The sequence below is a fragment of the Lissotriton vulgaris genome, chromosome 1_2 (assembly GCF_964263255.1).
Source record: "Lissotriton vulgaris chromosome 1_2, aLisVul1.2, whole genome shotgun sequence".
NCBI lineage: Eukaryota > Metazoa > Chordata > Amphibia > Caudata > Salamandridae > Lissotriton > Lissotriton vulgaris.
The window spans coordinates 360,495,909-360,517,856 of record NC_141686.1 but is presented as its reverse complement, the minus strand read 5'-3'; the positions used below and the strand labels follow the sequence as shown (position 1 = coordinate 360,517,856).

General features: G+C 47.3%; 1 pseudogene; it reads left to right on the top strand.

Annotated features, from left to right (window-relative positions):
• The window catches only part of LOC147736854 (uncharacterized), a 63,806-nt pseudogene extending 43,576 nt beyond the window's left edge, over positions 1-20,230 (top strand).
• Positions 20,231-21,948: the final 1,718 nt, after the last annotated feature.

The following is a 21,948-nucleotide window of genomic DNA, read 5'->3' as shown; positions in this document are numbered from 1 at the left end:
AAGACAGGCAAGTGATCAAAAGCGCAACATTTTTTTCTGCTCCTATTTTCTCCAAACCACTTTTATCCGGTATTAGACCTTCCCAGCAATGGCCCCAGACCCGTCAACCCAGGTGGAAAGAAGTAGAAGACCCCCAAACAGCCAAAAAGAAAAACTACAAAAATGGGGACTAAAATTTTCAGGCAAATTTCCACAATCACTCCGCGCGTGCTCTGCAGCTAGGCCCTAACTCCCCTTTGCCACCATGGATTTTCTTCAAACCACTTGCATTCAAAAGTATCCATACCCAGCTTTGCTCCAAGACCCCAAAACCCACCCACAAACACCAGGAGGCCCCCCAAACAGGCCCCCAAAAACGCTAAAGTGAACAAAATGTCAGAAAATGCAAAAACGTTTTCCTCACAGATTTTCTCCAAAACACTTTTTTCCGGTATTAGACCTTCCCAGCAATGGCCCCAGAGCCGTCAACCCAGGTGAAAACAAGTAGAAGACCCCAAACAGCCAAAAAGCAAAACTACAAAAATGGGGACTTTGAAATTTTCAGGCAAATTTCCAAAATCACTCCGCGCGCGCTCTGCAGCTAGGCCCTAACTCCCCTTTGCCACCATGGATTTGCTTCAAACGTCTTGCAATCAAAAGTATCCATACCCAGCAGTGCTCCCAGACTCCAAAACCCACCCACAAACACCCGGAACCCCCCCAAACAGCACCTCAAAGACAAGCAAGTCAGCAAAAATCCAAAAAAATGTTCACCTCCGATTTGGTCCAAACCACTTTTATCCGGTATTAGACATTCCCAGCAATGGCCCCAAACCCCTGCAGCCACCCGCAAAAAAGCAGAACACCCCCAAACTGGCAAAAAGCAAAAATGGGCCTACTACCTGGAATTCTGTCCAAACACGCTGTGCAGCTAGGCCCTAACTCCCCTTTTCCACCATAGATTTCCTGAAAAACAAATGCAATCCACATTAGACTGTGCCAGCAGTGGTCCCAGACCCCAAAACCCACCCACAACAACCTAAAAGCCTGCTAAACAGCACCCCAAAGACAGGCAAGTGATCAAAAGCGCAAAACATTTTTCTGCTCCGATTTTCTCCAAACCACTTTTATCCGGTATTAGACCTTCCCAACAATGGCCCCAGACCCGTCAACTCACCCGCAAAGAAGTAGAACTCCCCCACAAGTGCAGAGTCTTTCTTCATTGGGCGTAATCCAGCCATCTGCTTTGAGGGAAATAGGAGTCTGGAGGAGGAGGATAGAGGAGCATGTTCTTGTGAACTTGTGAACCTGAGGAATGCAGACTGTGGCACCTTCAAATCAATACGCAAATAAGTGAGGACAGTTCTGCTGATGGGCTTGTTTTTGTGATTAGGTGATTAAAGTTTTTTTAATATAGATTTTGAAAAACAAAGAAAAACAGACACACAGGAATAAAAGTGAATAAGGACGAAAAAAAAAGTTATTGATTCATTGACTCATTTTCAGGGCTCGGTGTCAGGGAAGAAGAGCTCGTCCTCATACTCTGCGAATTCAGGCGGGAGTAGGTCACCTAACAGAGAAGAACTTCCCTCATCTAAGTTGGTGTCCTCCTCGTCCTCGTCTTCTTCCTGCGTGTATTCTTGTACTTTGTAATCTGGTGGTATGAGGTGCTGATTCATCTTGATCATTGTTAACCGCTCCACATTTTTGGGCGAGAGGCGGTCCTTTTGCAAGTTACAATGCAACCAGCAGCACTGAAAACTTGTTCAGAAGACACGCTTGCGAGTGGGCAAGACAAGTAATTTATAGCCAGGTTGGTGATCTCTGGCCACAATTCTCTTTTCCCATGCCAATACGCCAATGGGTCATCATGAACATAGACCTCTGTTGAGTCATTCAGATAGTCCTGCACCATCGGCTCAAGGTTCTCCACGGTTCCTCCACTTTGCTTACTTTTTGCTGGGACCTTTTGAGAAGCAAACCCAAGCCGAGTTAGCCAATCCTCTTCTTCACACAATCTTACTGTTGTGTCTGGTGCAGATGATCCGGTTGCTGGTGTCTTTAACGGCTGAGAGGGAAAATCACTCACTTCTGCCACAGATGCAGAAGTGGATTCTTTTGACTCGGGATGGCCTGCTGATGCTGATGTACTGCCTTTTCCTTAAATTTCCTGCCGTTCTCTTTCAAACCTCATGACTGACACAGCTAGCCAATGTTTGTACTTTGTAACTTCTGCGTCATCAAAAGGAAAGAATACTCTGCCTGCCAGTGCCTTTTTGTACTGTGGATCCAGAATAGTAGCACAAATGTACTGCTGTTCTGTGTGGATGTTTTGAAGACTTTCATCGCAAAGTAGGCGCCCTATTAATTTCTCCGCCAAATCAAAAGCTTCTTGCTTTTCTTCATCTCTTTGAAACGTAGAAGACATCGCCTTCAGTTGCTGTTCTAGCATGCGCAACAATGGGATAGCTTTTCCCAAATTACAGTCCTCCCTGCTGACTGCACGCGTGAAGACCTCAAAAGGACGAAGCATGTCTGTCAGGCTTTGAACTAGCTTCCATTGCTCCGCATGTATCCTCAGGTCCTTCATAGCTGCACCCTGTGTAAAGAAATACTGATCGACTACCGCACACTGCTCAAACAGACGCTCAAGCATGTAGAAGGTTGAGTTCCAACGTGTTGCCACCTCCTGGATGAGTGCTTTCACTGGCAGTTTACGTTCATGTTGCAGGCCCCTCAGATGCTTCCGGGCCTTAAAAGAATGGTTGAAATGTGTGCACATTCTTCGGCAGGTGGTCAGTAACTCGCACACAGGAATTTCTTCACTCAAGAATTTTTTAACAACCAGGTTTATACAGTGCGTCAAACACGGCACTCTGAAATAGTTACCAATATCCATGGCCTTAACTACATTAGCGCCATTATCCGTGGAAACATAACCAATCTTGCGTTTTCTTGGGGACAGCCATTGAAAGACCTTTGTGTTAAACTCCTGCAAAATGTTTTCACCTGTATGACTTTTCTCCATGCCAAACATGGCTAGTGTTGCATGTTTCCGAGCAGCTTTAAAAACGTTGTTCGGGTCAACACCTGCATTTAGCTTTGCTCTAACCCCTGAAAAAGAGACCCAGTGTGCAGTGACGCACATGTAATCAACGGCTTGGCAACTGGTCCACATGTCTGGTGTCAGATGTATAGTGTGAACAGCACTCTTCTGCAAAGCTGCCCCAATCACCTCCAGCACATCTTCATGTAGTGCTGGAACGCAACTCTGGCAAAATAGAACCGGCTAGGAACCTTCCATTTAGGGCAGAGCGTTGCCACTAATTCATGAAAACCAACCCCTTCCACAAAAGAAAAAGGGAGAAGGTCCAGAGCTATCATTTTAGCCAGCTTAGTGTTATACAGACACGTCATTGGGTGGTTGCGTTCAAATGGCGCATCTGAAAACAACATGCTTCTAATGGTGGGCTGGACCATGATTTTACGGGATGATGATGATGATGACTTCTTCGACCCAGTTACGCTCGGTGATGATGAACTTTTTCGCATTGGTGTCTCACTCTCTCCCACACTCTTAGTGTGGCTCATATATCTTGCAGGGGGTGTGCTGCTGACAGGGGTACTGGGTGTAAGTGAAGAAATGTTTGACGCTTCTTCCTCCTATTCATCATCAGATGAAACATCAACGGATACAGTTTGTTGACTTGCAATTCGGGCTTCCTTGATCTCCTTTAGGTGCGCATGCCATTTGACAGTGTGCTGTCTCTCAAGATGACCTCTTTGGCCTCCGGTACCATAGTTGGTACCAAGCTTACCACGACTAACTCCAAGCTTACAAATGGTACAAATGGCTATGTTTTCCCTTGTTGTGCTAACACTAAAGAAGTCCCAAACTGCGGGCTTCAAATGTCTGTGGGGGGCGGAGGAGGCGATACTGGTAATGCTAATGCCAGATGAAGTGGAGGATGTGTGTTGCCTAACTTTACTATGTTGTGCACTTGCAGCACCACTAATTGAGGAAATGGAGGTCGAGGTGGATGGAGGTCCCTTCTGGCAAGAAAATATGGAAACGGTAGGTGGTGGTGTACTAGTTAACTGCATTGGTGGTGGTCCCATTCCCACGTCGCCAACATCACGCTCAGCAGCATTTCGGGCTAGGGTAAAAATGTCTGTTTGCTGCATGCCCGCTGAGCCTGGAGTGACGTTTATGATGACTGCGTCGTCGTCGTGAGAGTCTTCATCAGCAGGAGTATACGCCACTTCTTCTTCAGCGTCATCATCACACTCCATAAGTACAAGACTTTCGGGGACCTTCCTTTTATGCTTAGCTACCTTTGTCAGATCATGGTGTGCCTCACTCTCAGACGGCTGTGGTGGTTCCCAATTGTCATTGATATCATCAGAAGGAAGGGGGCTTGAAGAAGATGTAGACACCATCCTTGATCTTTTCCTTCATAGGGATCTGGAAGACAATGAAGGATCAGGAGGAGTGGTTTCCTCAAATGATACCTCGGCTTGAATGTCGATTTCCTGATGTGCCCCTACTTCGGGAGGAACAACTATTGTGGGCACTTGTGCCGCTCCATGCACCTCTGCTTGCGCATCTCCTTGCGCTGCCTCTCCTTCCACATGTACTTGGGCTTGTACTTGCACATGTGGTTGTTGTTGCGGCTGTGGTTGTTGAACACTCGTCAGATGAGTTACAACAACCTGTGTTGATTGAGGGATGCTGCTACTTTCTTGCGATGAGCCAACATCACTGGTCGATGGTGATTGAACAACTATATTGGCTGCCTCTAAAGCACTCAAGGGCTTGGACTTAAGTTGGCGTGGTGGTGGTGGCACTGAGGCCAATGGAGCGGGGTTGCTGCTCCCAGCTTGGTCCCCAGCAGACCCCGCTGCTGCTGCAGGCGTACTTTTTTTTCCCAAAAAAATGTGGCGGTCGGCACACCAGTCTCCTTGGTAAGTGGCGCCACTTGCTTCTTCTGCTCCTTACTGGCAACTTTCTTGCTAGATGAGCTACGGGGAACTTTGTTTGGGGCCATCTTCTTCAGGTGTCAGAACAGCAGGCCGCAGTTGCACAAGTTGCAGAGTTCTCTGTGGCCACACGTGACGTTGTGCTGCACACACCGCAGCAGGACTTGTTCCTGGCACTGATGATGAGGAACAATGAGGCTGATGATTTGTCTTTCTGCACCTAAAAGCAAACGAAGCCAGAGGAACATCAGTTAAATAAATGTTGCATATGTAGCGCTTCAATTAATAGTTTACAAGTAAGCATTTTTATTATATCCACCCCGCAAAATGGAAAGACCAATAAAATGAACCACTGACAGAGTACCCCTGGGCATAATGGATGAAAGCATGGCCGACTGGGTGCAGGCCTATGGCACAACAAAGCACACTGCCTAGCTTCAAAATGGCCCCTAGACCCCCACCACATGGCCAGGCCCTGCCTGTACCAGTCCTCAAAATGGCCCCCACCCACATGGACAGGCCCCATCACCACCCCAAAAAGTCGAAAAACACACAAAAATCACCACAATCCAATGCCATCCATGCCCTCCATGATGTTTACAATAAAGAGACCCCGCAGAAAGACACAGTCCATGCACCACTAAGTACCCCTGGGCAAAAGGGCCCAACAACAGCCCAAAAATCGAAAAACACACAAAAATCACCACAATCCAATGCCATCCATGCCCTCAATCATGTTCAAATTCAAGACACCCCACAGAAAGACTAGGCCCATGCACCACTGAGTAAACCTGGGCATAATGGATGAAAGCATGGCAGACTGGGTGCAGACCTATGGCACAACAAAGCACACTGCCTGGCTTCAAAATGGCCCCTAGACCCCCACCACATGACCAGGCCCTGCCTGTACCAGTCCTCAAAATGGCCCCCACCCACATGGACAGGCCCCATCACCACCCCAAAAAGTCGAAAAACACACAAAAATCGCCACAATCCAATGCCATCCATGCCCTCCATGATGTTTACAATAAAGAGACCCCGCAGAAAGACACAGTCCATGCACCACTAAGTACCCCTGGGCAAAAGGGCCCAACAACAGCCCAAAAATCGAAAAACACACAAAAATCACCACAATCCAATGCCATCCATGCCCTCAATCATGTTCAAATTCAAGACACCCCACAGAAAGACTAGGCCCATGCACCACTGAGTAAACCTGGGCATAATGGATGAAAGCATGGCAGACTGGGTGCAGACCTATGGCACAACAAAGCACACTGCCTGGCTTCAAAATGGCCCCTAGACCCCCACCACATGACCAGGCCCTGCCTGTACCAGTCCTCAAAATGGCCCCCACCCACATGGACAGGCCCCATCACCACCCCAAAAAGTCGAAAAACACACAAAAATCACCACAATCCAATGCCATCCATGCCCTCCATGATGTTTACATTAAAGAGACCCCACAGAAAGACTCAGTCCATGCACCACTGAGTACCCCTGGGCAAAAGGCCCCAACAACAGCCCAAAAATCGAAAAACACACAAAAATCACCACAATCCAATGCCATCCATGCCCTCAATCATGTTCAAATTCAAGACAACCCACAGAAAGACTAGGCCCATGCACCAATGAGTATCCCTGGGCATAATGGATGAAAGCATGGCAGACTGGGTGCAGGCCTATGGCACAACAGAGCACACTGCCTGGCTTCAAAATGGCCCCTAGACCCCCACCACATGGCCAGGCCCTGCCTGTACCAGTCCTCAAAATGGCCCCCACCCACATGGACAGGCCCCATCACCACCCCAAAAAGTCGAAAAACACACAAAAATCACCACAATCCAATGCCATCCATGCCCTCCATGATGTTTACATTAAAGAGACCCCACAGAAAGACTCAGTCCATGCACCACTGAGTACCCCTGGGCAAAAGGCCCCAACAACAGCCCAAAAATCGAAAAACACACACAAATCACCACAATCCAATGCCATCCATGCCCTCAATCATGTTCAAATTCAAGACAACCCACAGAAAGACTAGGCCCATGCACCAATGAGTATCCCTGGGCATAATGGATGAAAGCATGGCAGACTGGGTGCAGGCCTATGGCACAACAAAGCACACTGCCTGGCTTCAAAATGGCCCCTAGACCCCCACCACATGGCCAGGCCCTGCCTGTACCAGTCCTCAAAATGGCCCCCACCCACATGGACAGGCCCCATCACCACCCCAAAAAGTCGAAAAACACACAAAAATCACCACAATCCAATGCCATCCATGCCCTCCATGATGTTTACATTAAAGAGACAAAAAAAATATGGGAGTGCAGGGACTGCCTGCACTGTTTCCGAAGGCACTCCGGTGGGAGAATATACTCCTGAGTTCTAGTATCCTCATAAGATATCACACGTTGAATATAAACGTAGTCTGTTGTAATCCTTATTTATTGAAGGTTTATTTACTTGATGGGTCACTTATTATCTCATCATAGTGACCAATCCGTGCAACAATGTATCAATTGTGTTTATTCACAATGTCCAATGATCAATGCATCATCCCAATGCATTTCGGGCGGAGCCCTTCGTCAGGGGATAGCAAAGGATCTGTTGATGAACATATTAAATGTCAGGAAGGGGAGCTCGCAACCACGAGGTAAACGAGGTGATCTAGACCAGAAAGGTTAACCCAAACATGCTTGTTTACGATGTTAAAAAAAGTGAGAAAATTCTCCAGGTGCGTGATGAAAAAATAAACAAATACAAATTACTGGTGGGGAGACCGTTACCGTTGCGCCCGTAGAGTGCAAGTTAAATTAAAGTGGAAACGCGAGTGAACCGGCAAAACTGGACATTTCACCATTTAAAACATCCCAACTAACGTGCATAGAAAACGAAGCAGTGGCAGATGGAGTTTAAAACAACGTGAAAGTAGCAGTCCAGAAAGGTATAGAAACGTGCTTACCAATAGTTAGAAACAGCAACACACGACATGCGGGGCTGCCGACTGTTAGTCTGAGGTCGGAGTGAAATGCGGAAGTAAATACCCGATTGGGAAACAAAAGATAGAAAGCGGACTTACGTGAAAGTAAATAACGCAAAAAGCATGCCGATAATAATAAGTGAAAATGAAAAAGCGTTCAAAATGTGATAGCCTAATGTTCTACTACGTTGGCTATAGCTGTGTGTGAAGACAAACAGAAGAAATGCGTGGGTCAACATACATCAACAAAGAAGACATTATCGATCTACTATAGCGGCCATCTTGGAATGGTCAATCACATTAATCATGCACATTGAGTGCCTTCAAAAAACTGAACTGAACAGCATGTATACAAAATGAATGTTGAGAGAAAACACGGAATAAGTAAAAATAAGAGGCACATAAGTAGTCAGTGTGGAAAATGGAAAATACAAGATGTATAAAGAACCACAGATGGGAAAGAGGGTTGCCAGACAATAAAGGGAATAACGAAGGGAAGGATAAAGACAGGATGACAACGGGTTGAATGGGTGAACAGAAGGAGAATTGAATTATGGGGTGATTACACAATAAAAGTGGAACAAGAACGTGGAATGATGGAATGTAAGGAGGTGAAGAGGGTGGTTGCCAGAAAGGTGATATGATGGTAAAGCAATAAAGGAGGGTAAAAGTAGGATAACAACGAGTTGAAGGAGTCGGCAAAAAGAGAAGTAAGCCATAGGGTAATTACGTAATGACTGTAGGACGAGAATAAGGAATATTAACATATAAGTGCAGAAAAGTAGAAGAGGAAATATGTGCATTGAGACAACAGCACTTTAAAGGAAACAACTATATTCCGCTGAGTGCGAATTTTCGGCAAATTCGCGAGAGTTCGCGGATTGCGAATTTGCCGAAAATCCGCAAATTCCGCGAGCGGAACGGATTTTACGCCCATGCTGATGCAGAACAATGTCATACATTTACCCCAGTACAGAGATCTGGGCCTAAATCCATCGTTTTTTTGCACTCCACACCACCCCAGTTCAGACATGGCCATATGCAAATAAGCCTTGACCCTGCGCCTCATGGGAACAGTCCAGCCCGAACTGCCAAGCCATGTCTTTCCTGGACCGGAATCAAGCATCCTAGGACCGGTTTCTGGCTATCAGCCGCCTTCAGCCAGAATAGCTTGACTCCAGTGGTGTGGAGAGCATGGGACTCACGTCTGAGCATACCCATCCCACTCGGGGTGACAAATGCAAAAACAACAGTTGATGGACAGAATGCAGAACAATGTCATACATTCATCCCAGTACAGAGATCTGGGCCTAAATCCATCGTTTTTTTGCACTCCACACCACCCCAGTTCAGACATGGCCATATGCAAATCAGCCGTGACCCTGTGCCTCATGGGAACAGTCCAGCCCGAACTGCCAAGCCATGTCTTTCCTGTACCGGAATCAAGCATCCTAGGACCGGTTTCTGGCTATCAGCCGCCTTCAGCCAGGATAGCTTGACTCCAGTGGTGTGGAGAGCATGGGACTCACGTCTGAGCATACCCATCCCACTCGGGGTGACAAATGCAAAAACAACAGTTGATGGACAGAATGCAGAACAATGTCATACATTCACCCCAGTACAGAGATCTGGGCCTAAATCCAAAGTTTTTTGCACTCCACACCACCCCAGTTCAGACATGGCCATATGCAAATCAGCCTTGACCCTGTGCATCATGGGAACAGTCCAGCCCGAACTGCCAAGCCATGTCTTTCCTGGACCGGAATCAAGCATCCTAGGACCGGTTTCTGGCTATCAGCCGCCTTCAGCCAGGATAGCTTGACTCCAGTGGTGTGGAGAGCATGGGACTCACGTCTGAGCATACCCATCCCACTCGGGGTGACAAATGCAAAAACAACAGTTGATGGACAGAATGCAGAACAATGTCATACATTCATCCCAGTACAGAGATCTGGGCCTAAATCCATCGTTTTTTTGCACTCCACACCACCCCAGTTCAGACATGGCCATATGCAAATCAGCCGTGACCCTGTGCCTCATGGGAACAGTCCAGCCCGAACTGCCAAGCTATGTCTTTCCTGTACCGGAATCAAGCATCCTAGGACCGGTTTCTGGCTATCAGCCGCCTTCAGCCAGGATAGCTTGACTCCAGTGGTGTGGAGAGCATGGGACTCACGTCTTAGCATACCCATCCCACTCGGGGTGACAAATGCAAAAACAACAGTTCAAGGACTGAATGCAGAACAATGTCATACATTCATCCCAGTACAGAGATCTGGGCCTAAATCCATCGTTTTTTTGCACTCCACACCACCCCAGTTCAGACATGGCCATATGCAAATCAGCCGTGACCCTGTGCCTCATGGGAACAGTCCAGCCCGAACTGCCAAGCTATGTCTTTCCTGTACCGGAATCAAGCATCCTAGGACCGGTTTCTGGCTATCAGCCGCCTTCAGCCAGGATAGCTTGACTCCAGTGGTGTGGAGAGCATGGGACTCACGTCTGAGCATACCCATCCCACTCGGGGTGACAAATGCAAAAACAACAGTTGAAGGACAGAATGCAGAACAATGTCATACATTCATCCCAGTACAGAGATCTGGGCCTAAATCCATCGTTTTTTTTGCACTCCACACCACCCCAGTTCAGACATGGCCATATGCAAATCAGCCGTGACCCTGTGCCTCATGGGAACAGTCCAGCCCGAACTGCCAAGCCATGTCTTTCCTGGACCGGAATCAAGCATCCTAGTACCGGTTTCTGGCTATCAGCCGCCTCAGCTAGGATAGCTTGACTTCAGTGGTGTGGAGAGCATGGGACTCACGTCTGAGCATACCCATCCCACTCGGGGTGACAAATACGAAAACAACAGTTGATGGACAGGATGCAGAACAATGTCATACATTCACCCCAGTACAGAGATCTGGGCCTAAATCCATCGTTCTTTTGCACTCGACACCAACCCAGTTCAGACATGGCCATATGCAAATCAGCCTTGACCCTGTGCCTCATGGGAACAGTCCAGCCCGAACTGTAAAGCCATGTCTTTCCTGGACCGGAATCAAGCATCCTGGGACCAGTTTCTGGCTATCAGCCGTCTTCAGCCAGGGTAGCTTGACTCCAGTGGTGTGGAGAGCATGGGACTAACGTCTGAGCATACCCATCCCACTCGGGGTGACAAATGCAAAAACAACAGTTGATGGACAGAATGCAGAACAATGTCATACATTCACCCCAGTACAGAGATCTGGGCCTAAATCCATCGTTCTTTTGCACTCCACACCACCCCAGTTCAGACATGGCCATATGCAAATCAGCCTTGACCCTGTGCCTCATGGGAACAGTCCAGCCCGAACTGCCAAGCCATGTCTTTCCTGGACCGGAATCAAGCATCCTAGGACTGGTTTCTGGCTATCAGCCGCCTTCAGCCAGGATAGCTTGACTCCAGTGGTGTGGAGAGCATGGGACTCACGTCTGAGCATACCCATCCCACTCGGGGTGACAAATGCAAAAACAACAGTTGATGGACAGAATGCAGAACAATGTCATACATTCATCCCAGTACAGAGATCTGGGCCTAAATCCATCGTTTTTTTGCACTCCACACCACCCCAGTTCAGACATGGCCATATGCAAATCAGCCGTGACCCTGTGCCTCATGGGAACAGTCCAGCCCGAACTGCCAAGCCATGTCTTTCCTGGACCGGAATCAAGCATCCTAGGACCGGTTTCTGGCTATCAGCCGCCTTCAGCCAGGATAGCTTGACTCCAGTGGTGTGGAGAGCATGGGACTCACGTCTTAGCATACCCATCCCACTCGGGGTGACAAATGCAAAAACAACAGTTGAAGGACTGAATGCAGAACAATGTCATACATTCATCCCAGTACAGAGATCTGGGCCTAAATCCATCGTTTTTTTGCACTCCACACCACCCCAGTTCAGACATGGCCATATGCAAATCAGCCGTGACCCTGTGCCTCATGGGAACAGTCCAGCCCGAACTGCCAAGCCATGCCTTTCCTGGACCGGAATCAAGCATCCTAGTACCAGTTTCTGGCTATCAGCCGCCTCAGCTAGGATAGCTTGACTTCAGTGGTGTGGAGAGCATGGGACTCACGTCTGAGCATACCCATCCCACTCGGGGTGACAAATGCGAAAACAACAGTTGATGGACAGGATGCAGAACAATGTCATACATTCACCCCAGTACAGAGATCTGGGCCTAAATCCATCGTTCATTTGCACTCCACACCACCCCAGTTCAGACATGGCCATATGCAAATCAGCCTTGACCCTGTGCCTCATGGGAACAGTCCAGCCCGAACTGCCAAGCCATGTCTTTCCTGGACCGGAATCAAGCATCCTGGGACCAGTTTCTGGCTATCAGCCGTCTTCAGCCAGGGTAGCTTGACTCCAGTGGTGTGGAGAGCATGGGACTCACGTCTGAGCATACCCATCCCACTCGGGGTGACAAATGCAAAAACAACAGTTGATGGACAGAATGCTGAACAATGTCATACATTCACCCCAGTACAGAGATCTGGGCCTAAATCCATCGTTTTTTTGCACTCCACACCACCCCAGTTCAGACATGGCCATATGCAAATCAGTCTTGACCCTGTGCCTCATTGGAACAGTCCAGCCCGAACTGCCAAGCCATGACTTTCCTGGACCGGAAACAAGCATCCTAGGACCGGTTTCTGGCTATCAGCCATCTTCAGCCAGGATAGCTTGACTCCAGTGGTGTGGAGAGCATGGGACTCACGTCTGAGCATACCCATCCCACTTGAGGTGACAAATGCAAAAACAACAGTTGATGGACAGAATGCAGAACAATGTCATACATTCACCCCAGTACAGAGATCTGGGCCTAAATCCATCGTTCTTTTGCACTCCACACCACCCCAGTTCAGACATGGCCATATGCAAATCAGCCGTGACCCTGTGCCTCATGGGAACAGTCCAGCCCGAACAGCCAAGTCATGTCTTTCTGGACTGGAATCAAGCATCCTAGTACCGGTTTCTGGCTATCAGCCGTCTTCAGCCAGGATAGTTTGACTCCAGTGGTGTGGAGAGCATGGGACTCACGTCTGAGCATACCCACCCCACTCGGGGTGACAAATGCAAAAACAACAGTTGATGGACAGAATGCAGAACAATGTCATACATTCACCCCAGTACAGAGATCTGGGCCTAAATCCATCCTTTTTTTGCACTCCACACCACCCCAGTTCAGACATGGCCATATGCAAATCAACCTTGACCCTGTGCCTCATGGTAACAGTCCAGCCCTAACTGCCAAACCATGTCTTTCCTGGACCGGAATCAAGCATCTTAGGACCGGTTTCTGGCTATCAGCCGTCTTCAGCCAGGATAGCTTGACTCCAGTGGTGTGGAGAGCATGGGACTCACGTCTGAGCATACCCATCCCACTCGGGGTGACAAATGCAAAAACAACAGTTGATGGACAGGATGCAGAACAATGTAATACATTCACCCCAGTACAGAGATCTGGGCCTAAATCCATCGTTCTTTTGCACTCCACACCACCCCAGTTCAGACATGGCCATATGCAAATCAGCCTTGACCCTGTGCCTCATGGGAACAGTCCAGCCCGAACTGCCAAGCCATGACTTTCCTGGACCGGAAACAAGCATCCTAGGACCGATTTCTGGCTATCAGCCGTCTTCAGACAGGATAGCTTGACTCCAGTGGTGTGGAGAGCATGGGACTCACGTCTGAGCATACCCATCCCACTCGGGTGACAAATGCAAAAACAACAGTTGATGGACAGAATGCAGAATAATGTCATACATTCTCCCCAGTACAGAGATCTGGGCCTAAATCCATCGTTTTTTTGCACTCCACACCACCCCAGTTCAGACATGGCCATATGCAAATCAGACTTGACCCTGTGCCTCATGGGAACAGTCCAGCCCGAACTGCCAAGCCATGTCTTTCCTGGACCAATTCTGCCTTGGATCATTTGATTCCTGCCATTCTTTATAAACGTAGGTACCACCGCCCAGTTGCTTGGTTCAATGAAGCATTGCTCAGAAAAGAAACAATTCTAAGAAATAGAGTGCGCTTGGCACAAATCCTATGATGCTGCAGCATCAATGCAATACATGAGAGAGATTAAATGCTACAAGAAACTGATTAAAAGAGCCCATGTCGAATTATTTGCAGATAAATCAAAAACAGCAGTAAACCTTCTAAGCAAATCTTCTCTATTGTGAACAATCTGATTAAACCCCGCCTCCACTCTGTGATTAGCGGTAGCTTCTAACAGCCACGGCAGCAAGCTTGGTCAATGATCTTTATCTTTACTTTAACAGGGGTGAGAAAACAGTCAGACCTGTCTCTGTTGACACAGGGACCTACCACTCGCAATGGGCTCCCTTGGACCAATTGGCTCTACTTGACACAGATTCTATTTCCACCTTAATGCGTCAAGTGAAATCTGGATCTCCGGATGACCCATTTAAACCTGATTATATTTTAAAATTTCAAGAGAGGGTCACACCCATATCTCTAGAATTGGCCAAACTCACGCTGAGCACTGCAGAAGTATCAATATCGTGGAAACATGCCAAGGTTATTCATCTTCTAAAAAAGCCTTCGCTAGATGCCACTCTGCCAGAGAACTATCGACCCATTTCTCTTCTGTCGTTTCTGTCCAAGGTTGTGGAGAAACAGGTAAACAATCTCCTAACCAAAATGGATTTAGATCATACAGTGCCGAAATTGCTCCCTCTAAAAGTTAATTAATCCCTTTGAAGTACAGCAGATGCTGGCTGTTCCCAGGATATGTACCTCCTGGATTTAAGCGCGGCCTTCGACACTGTCTCACATGCACTAATATTAACTTCTCTCACTGACCTAGAGGTACAGGGCAAAGATCTGGCCTGGTTAACCTCCTCTTTAAAGGAGTGGTCCTTTCAATTTATGCCCCCCCCCCCTTGCCTCATCCCAAAGAGGGCTGGCACCCGGCATCCCTCTGGGTTCGGAGCGCGGTCCTGCCCTTTTTAAAATTGACATCATACCTCTGACGTAGGTAGTGAAATCTCTTGGAATATCTCACTGGTGTTATATGCTGATGACACTCAGCTGATTATTTCCCTGTCAGCAGTCGACTGGCTTTTGTGCCAAATCTAAAAACTGTGGTGGCCAGATGGATGCATAACAACTGTTTAAAACTTAACTCCCAAAAAAACGAGATCCAAGGAGTACCCAGCCCAGTTGCCTAGATGCAATTTTACATGCCCTCCGGAACATTACGCTCTGCCAATCTAAACCTGGCCCACATCCCTCGTCATAGCAGTGCAATACGAGAGGTTGCTCCTTCCATGTTTTAGCTCTGACCCAATGGAATTCTATGCCCCCTAACCTTGGTACAGGAAATATAACACCTTCTCAGGGTCATCTTTTGAGAGTAGCTCAGACAGCGATTCCGAACGTCCCAGCAGCAGTACAGATGCACCCTCCAACAACTTATTGATCCGGAAACAGTGGAAGACCCGGCTCTTCTCTATCTGGGCTGATGATTTCGCCTCTCTGCTGCTGTGTTTCTTAGGATCCTTTTTTGTCCCTTGCTGATATTGTCTGACACCTGGACCCTCACCTTCCCCTCAAGGCAGGAGGTCTCCAGGTGTTGTGCATTCTAATGCTCTGCTCTCCTCTTGTTAAGGGTCGAAGTGGTAACACCCCTGCAGCAAGTACCTTTATCAGCAGTGGAAATAAGAGACAGTGCACACCGATACCTAGCCCAGTAAAGGCCTGACACAGACCCAAATAAAGAAGTGTGTACCTATATGTTTGCCTCTTCTGTTTGTACCTCATAATATCTACCTGTGCACTTCCTCCGTTTGTATGCCCCGGGCGAGCTTCTCATATGACGCTTGTGATCCTTGTACTGCCAACCATGGCGTTTAACTATCAGACCATTACCTTATGTCTGCTGTGTGCATTGAGTCACTCCCCTGCTTTAGCTGTCAATGAACCCTGATGAGCGAGTTCGCAGACATAAGGGAGTATGGAAGGTGACAAATAGGGAGTAGGGTAAAGCTGCTTGGACATAATAGCCTTGAGGAAGTCTCGGGATCACACCCTCTTGCGACGAAACACGTGTTGGCTGTGGCTGAAAACACCAGAATAAAGCGTGAACAAGGAAACTGAAATAAATTGTGTATAACTTGTCTTTATATTACTGTATTTACTCGTTACTAATAGGGAAACCTGTCACAGTTTGCTTCTCCTCGGGATCAGGGTGATGCTGAAAGGGGTCCACCTCCTGATTTCCCCACACTCTGACTGTAACATAAACACAGAGCGTAGAGGTAATCAAGCGAGGGATATATCAAGGAAGGGTAAGGGAAGGAACAGCAATGGAAGGGATAGCTGAAACGACAAGAAGAAAGAATTATCACATCAATTCTGACTACTCTCATTCAATTCTCGCTAATGAAACAATATATACCACATAAATCAGGAGGTGACCTCTGCCTCTCTATACCATAGATACTTCTCTATACATAAGTGCTTCCTGTAAGAAAACCACTGATTACTGTTTGTTCAACAACACATCAGAATACCTCAATGAACAATCATGCAACACACATACCCTTATTTCGCTTCCCTTGAAAGTATAACAGCTCTCTCCAGTAACCCAGCGGGGAAGGTTTTGATAATGCAAAACCTCAGTTCCAAACACTGGAGAAGAAGGATTCAGTATAGTCTTGCAAACAATACCAGTTCATCCAAGGACAAAAATAGAACACGAAATAGTATTCCTAGCTGGGCCCAACTAAATACGGAACACTAACAAAAATAGGAAATAACGAATACAACCTCCTCCGAGGCTTACCAGCTTATCGTAGACTTTAGACTGCACATTTCAGTGTTTTTGTTGCGAGCGTTTTCTCGCACTCCTGATACCAGGGGTTAGCCACGGATCCAGCCGATTCCTTCCTCGCGGCAGCCGCTGCCGGGAAGAAACAAAGTACTAAATAAAACCATGAAGCAGGTTTCCTTTCTTTAGCCACAAGTATCCCAATTCAAACGTTCTCCAGATATAGCACCAAAACCGGAGACCTTCCCTCGCGGCAGCCGCACGCGAACGGGTGAGTCTTCAGGACATGGAAACGCCTTCTCTTGTCCGCAGTCTCCAAACTAGGCTTCTCCGCCGAGACTCGCTTTTCTTTACTCGCGGCAGCCGCACGCGGAAAGAAAGGACGAAAAGAAGCACCTTTCCCAAAGTCTTAAACTAACAAAATCTTCTTGCATCAGAGAAGCCTACTGATACACAGGCTTCTGTTCTTCGATCCTGAACAGCAGTTCCCAAACACGGAACTCAACACCAACACAAACAGGTTCCAAAGAGTAATCACTTACAAGGCCCCCTGGTGGACCCCGGGGATATATAGATTCAGTTCTGCCCCCTCCTTAGCATTCTGGTATATGTAGTCCGGCAGGCGCAAATAGGCAAACCATGACAAAACCCTGCTATAACTTAAAATGTGTGCTTGGGAGTAGAACTTATGTTTTGACAGCTTTGCGCTTGCCCTGTGGAGTTTAGGGGTTCTCCACAACTTTGAGCACCGTTAACTTAATTTGGAAACAGAAAAAAATAAGTGCAATCCAACCCTGAGGCGCCAAATCCCCTAAACGCATAACGCCTTCTCGTGTATTCCTAGATCCTGGAAGAAGCAGTCAAGAGCAATTCAGTGGACGCAAGAGTCTCCTGTCATCTCCTACGCCGACGACACCCAGCTGATCCTCTCCCTTACCAACGACCCCGCCACCACCAGAGCCAACCTTCACGAAGGGATGAAAGAGGTAGCCGAATGGATGAAGAACAGCCGACTGATACTGAACTCGGACAAGACGGAAGTCCTCATCCTGGGATCCTCACCCTCCGCCTGGGACGACTCCTGGTGGCCCCCCGCCCTAGGCAGCGCACCCAAACCAACAGACCACGCACGCAACCTGGGCTTTATCCTGGACTCCTCCCTCTCCATGACCAGACAAGTCAACGCCGTCTCCTCGTCGTGCTTCAATATCCTGCGCATGCTACGTAAGATCTTCCGGTGGATCCCCACCGAGACCAGGAAGACGGTCACCCAGGCCCTCGTCACCAGCCGTCTGGACTACGGCAACACCCTCTACGCCGGAACCACCGCCAAACTCCAGAAGAGACTCCAGCGGATCCAGAACGCCTCAGCACGACTCATCCTGGACATCCCCCGTCGCAGCCACATCTCCGGGCACCTGAGAAATCTGCATTGGCTCCCGGTCAACAAGAGAATCACCTTCCGTCTCCTCACCCACGCACACAAAGCCCTACACAGCCAAGGCCCAGGATACCTCAACAGCCGCCTCAACTTCTACGCTCTCAAACGCCAGCTTCGTTCGACCAGCCACGCCCTCGCCGCCGTCCCCCGCATCCGCAGAGCCACCACAGGGGGACGGTCCTTCTCCTACCTCGCCGCCAAGACATGGAACTCCCTCCCCACCCACCTCCGCCTGACCCAGGACCACCTCGCCTTCAGGAAGCAACTCAAGACCTGGTTGTTCGAGCAGTAGCGGATCCCCCCCCCCCAGCGCCTTGAGACCCTCTGGGTAAGTAGTGCGCTATATAAATACGATGATTGATTGATTGATTGAAGAGTCTGCGCTGTGTAAAGCCACGCAACAGGATAAAGAATGACCTCTAAAAAATTAAGGCAACAACACTGACAAACCACCTCCTGTAGAAACAGGCCTGCACCACCAGCTTTGATCATGTGTTAGATGTGAGGTGAATACAACATTGCTCTGCTTCCTGTAATGATGGCAGACAATCATTCAGTGCTCTAGGTGTATAGTAAACTCTTTCTGGCTACCACAGGAGCAACAAAAAAGCACAATGGAGTGGAGCTAGACAACTTAATGGTAAAGGAATGAGAGGGACTCTGATCTACAACAGACTGTCCCAATTTGCATCAACCGGAAGGAAGACTAATCTTTTCCCGTAACCGTGCGAAACCATTATGCAATCTAAAGACATACCCACCTGCTAAGAAGCTTTACTTTCCACAATTATAATATATGTAGTTGGGGAGTCTTGTATTTCATTGTGAAATTTGAAATCAAGCGTCCAAAATGCCCCACACATACAGGGAATGTGAGAATAACACAAGTGCTTTACCAACCATGTTAGCTCCTCAGGGAACGCAGTCATGTGATGCAGACAAATATAAACCCGACCCAGAGACACTAACCAAGAAAGAAGAATCATACACATCCAGCAAAAGCTTTAGGTTGTCATCACTACTAAAGAGCCATCAGCAAACACACACAGGAGAAGCAACGTGCAATTGCAATGAATGTGTGAAGAACTGTAGTCAGTAAGCACTCCTAAAAGATCATCAGCGAACACACACAGGGGAAAAACTGTACCATTGCAGTGAGTGTGTGAAGAAATTCAGTCGGTTATTAGACCTCCAATTACATAAACGAACACACACGGGAAAAACCATTCAAATGCAGTGAGTGTGTAAAGAGCTTTTGTGGGTCACCAGACCTACAAAAAGATAATCGAACACACGCTGGGGAAAAACCATACCATTGCAATGCATGTGTGAAGAAATTCAGTCAGTTATCAACCCTCCGGAGCCACCAGCGAACAAACACAGGGGAAAAACCATATTATTGCACTGAATGTGGAAGTAGTTTTAGTTGTTCCGCAAGTCTCAGGATACATCAGCAAACACACACAGGAGAAAAGCCATTCAAGTGTAGTGAATGTGTGAAGAGCTTTAGTCGGTTATCAAATCTACAGACACATCAGCGAACACACACAGGAGAAAAACTATACGAATGCAGTGAATGTAAAGTTAGTTTTAGTCATTACTCAACATTGAGGAGCCATGAGCGAACACACACAGGGGAAAAAAAATTCAAGTGCAGTAAATGTGTGAAGAGCTTTAGTCGGTTAGATAACCTACAAAGACATCAGCAAACACATTTTGGGTAAAACCCATATAAATGCATTGATTGTGGAAGTAGTTGTAGTGACCCGTAAACATTAAAAAATCATCAGCGGCCACAATTCGTGGGAAAGTTATTCGAATGCACTGAATGTGCGAAGAGCTTTAGTTGATTATCAATTCTACGAAGACATCAGCAAACACATACAGAGGAGAAACCATACCATTGCAGTGGATTTGGAAGTAGTTGTGGAAAGGATTTTCAGCTTACTACAGGGATTAGTGATAAAACCTATAAACACAACACACTTGAATAATTTTAACAAGCACAGACTGGAGAATATTTCTAGCTGATTTTGGTGTTTGGTCCTTTTGTGCAACAACTGGTTCAAAGACAGCTGCTAGAGAACAACGTCCAAAGGCACAAGAAGTAAAAGTAGAAAATTGTGACCTGTAACTGTGAGAGTTAATGCTTGCAGTGCACAATATCTACCTCTGAAGCCCTGGCTCGGGATAAATTGATGCTCATTTCAATCATCACATGCATCTGTGAATGCATCTTAGCGGCACGTCCCAAGAGGTGTCCAATATGAAGCTGGAGCCTTGGGAAATTTGCTGGCTCACCACTGACTGTAAATGATTCATGGCCAGATTAAATATATATGAATATATTTTAGACAGAAGCCTTGCATGATGGCGAAATTATTGATCAGAGAGAAAGCTGTTGAAAAGTTTAGTTCTTAATAGGTTTCTGAAAGCTTGACGATGAGGTAAAGATTGAATCTTGAGCAGTAAAGAATTCAGCTCCTGAAATCCAGAACTATCGACTCGCTGCTTTACATTTCTTGAACCTTGGCACTGTAATAGAAATATGGATTCAGAAGTAAAGGAACACAAAAGATACTGAGTTTTGACATAAATGATATTCGATTTTGCATTTACAAGCTTTAAGCCCAACCCTTTTTAACATCTATGTCCAACCTCTGGCAGCAGTGGCCAGGAGCAGAGGATTAGTTGTGGTATCTTACACGGATGACATACAGCTGGTGGTGGCATTATCAGGCAACTCTGGGCAGGGTGCACTTAAGTTTCAGGAAGATTTAACAACTATTGCAGATTGGATGACAGCCAATTGTCTTCAGCTCAATGGCAACAAATCGGAGATCTTGGTGGTGGGCAAAGGCATCCATCTGTGGAGTGACCACGGGTAGCTGCCCTCTTTGGGCCCTCCGCCGGCTCCTAAACCGGCAGTAAAAAATCTAGGAGTCTGGATAGACTTTCTTTTCAAACCCAGACTAAGGTAGTAGCCGGAGTTTGTTTCGGGCTCCCACATGGACTTAAACCTTTGCTGGGTTTTTTCGACCCTACCATCCATCAGGTAATTATTCAGGCCACAATATTCTCTAGATTGGATTATGCGAACTCCCTGTATTTCAGGGCCAATAGGGCAGAGATACTGCATTTGCAAAGGGCATAAAATGCGGCAGCCCATGCCCTCCTTGGTCTGCCAAAAATCTGTTCCATCGCTAGTTCCATCCACAAACTACATTGGCTGCCAGTGGAGAAAAGCATCCAATGTAAGACTCTCTGTATTGCCCACAGAATCATTTTTCTCCAATCTCCTGCTATTCTGGCTGGCCTCATGGCGCCCTATAGACCTACTCGTCAACTGCGCTCCATGGAACAGCATCTAGCGGTTGTTCCTCGGTTTAAGAGAGTACGAGCCGGAGGGCGCTCCTTCGGCGTTTGTGCCCTAAGCTTTGGAACTCCCTCCTTGCACATATCTGTAACACCAGCATGGACTCTTATAATGCTCTCTTTTCATTTAATGCTATCATCTCATAGTAATTCCTGTAGCTTGAGTGTAATTACTTTCACCATCAATCACACTTCTTTATCTACTTACACATTTTTCTTACTACTCTTATATGTTCAGAAAAACGTTTTTTATTCTAACGTTTTGTTTGCGCACTTTGTACATGGTGAATTCCATTTGCATCTTTATGTTATCAACTCTTGAATACACTCACTCCTC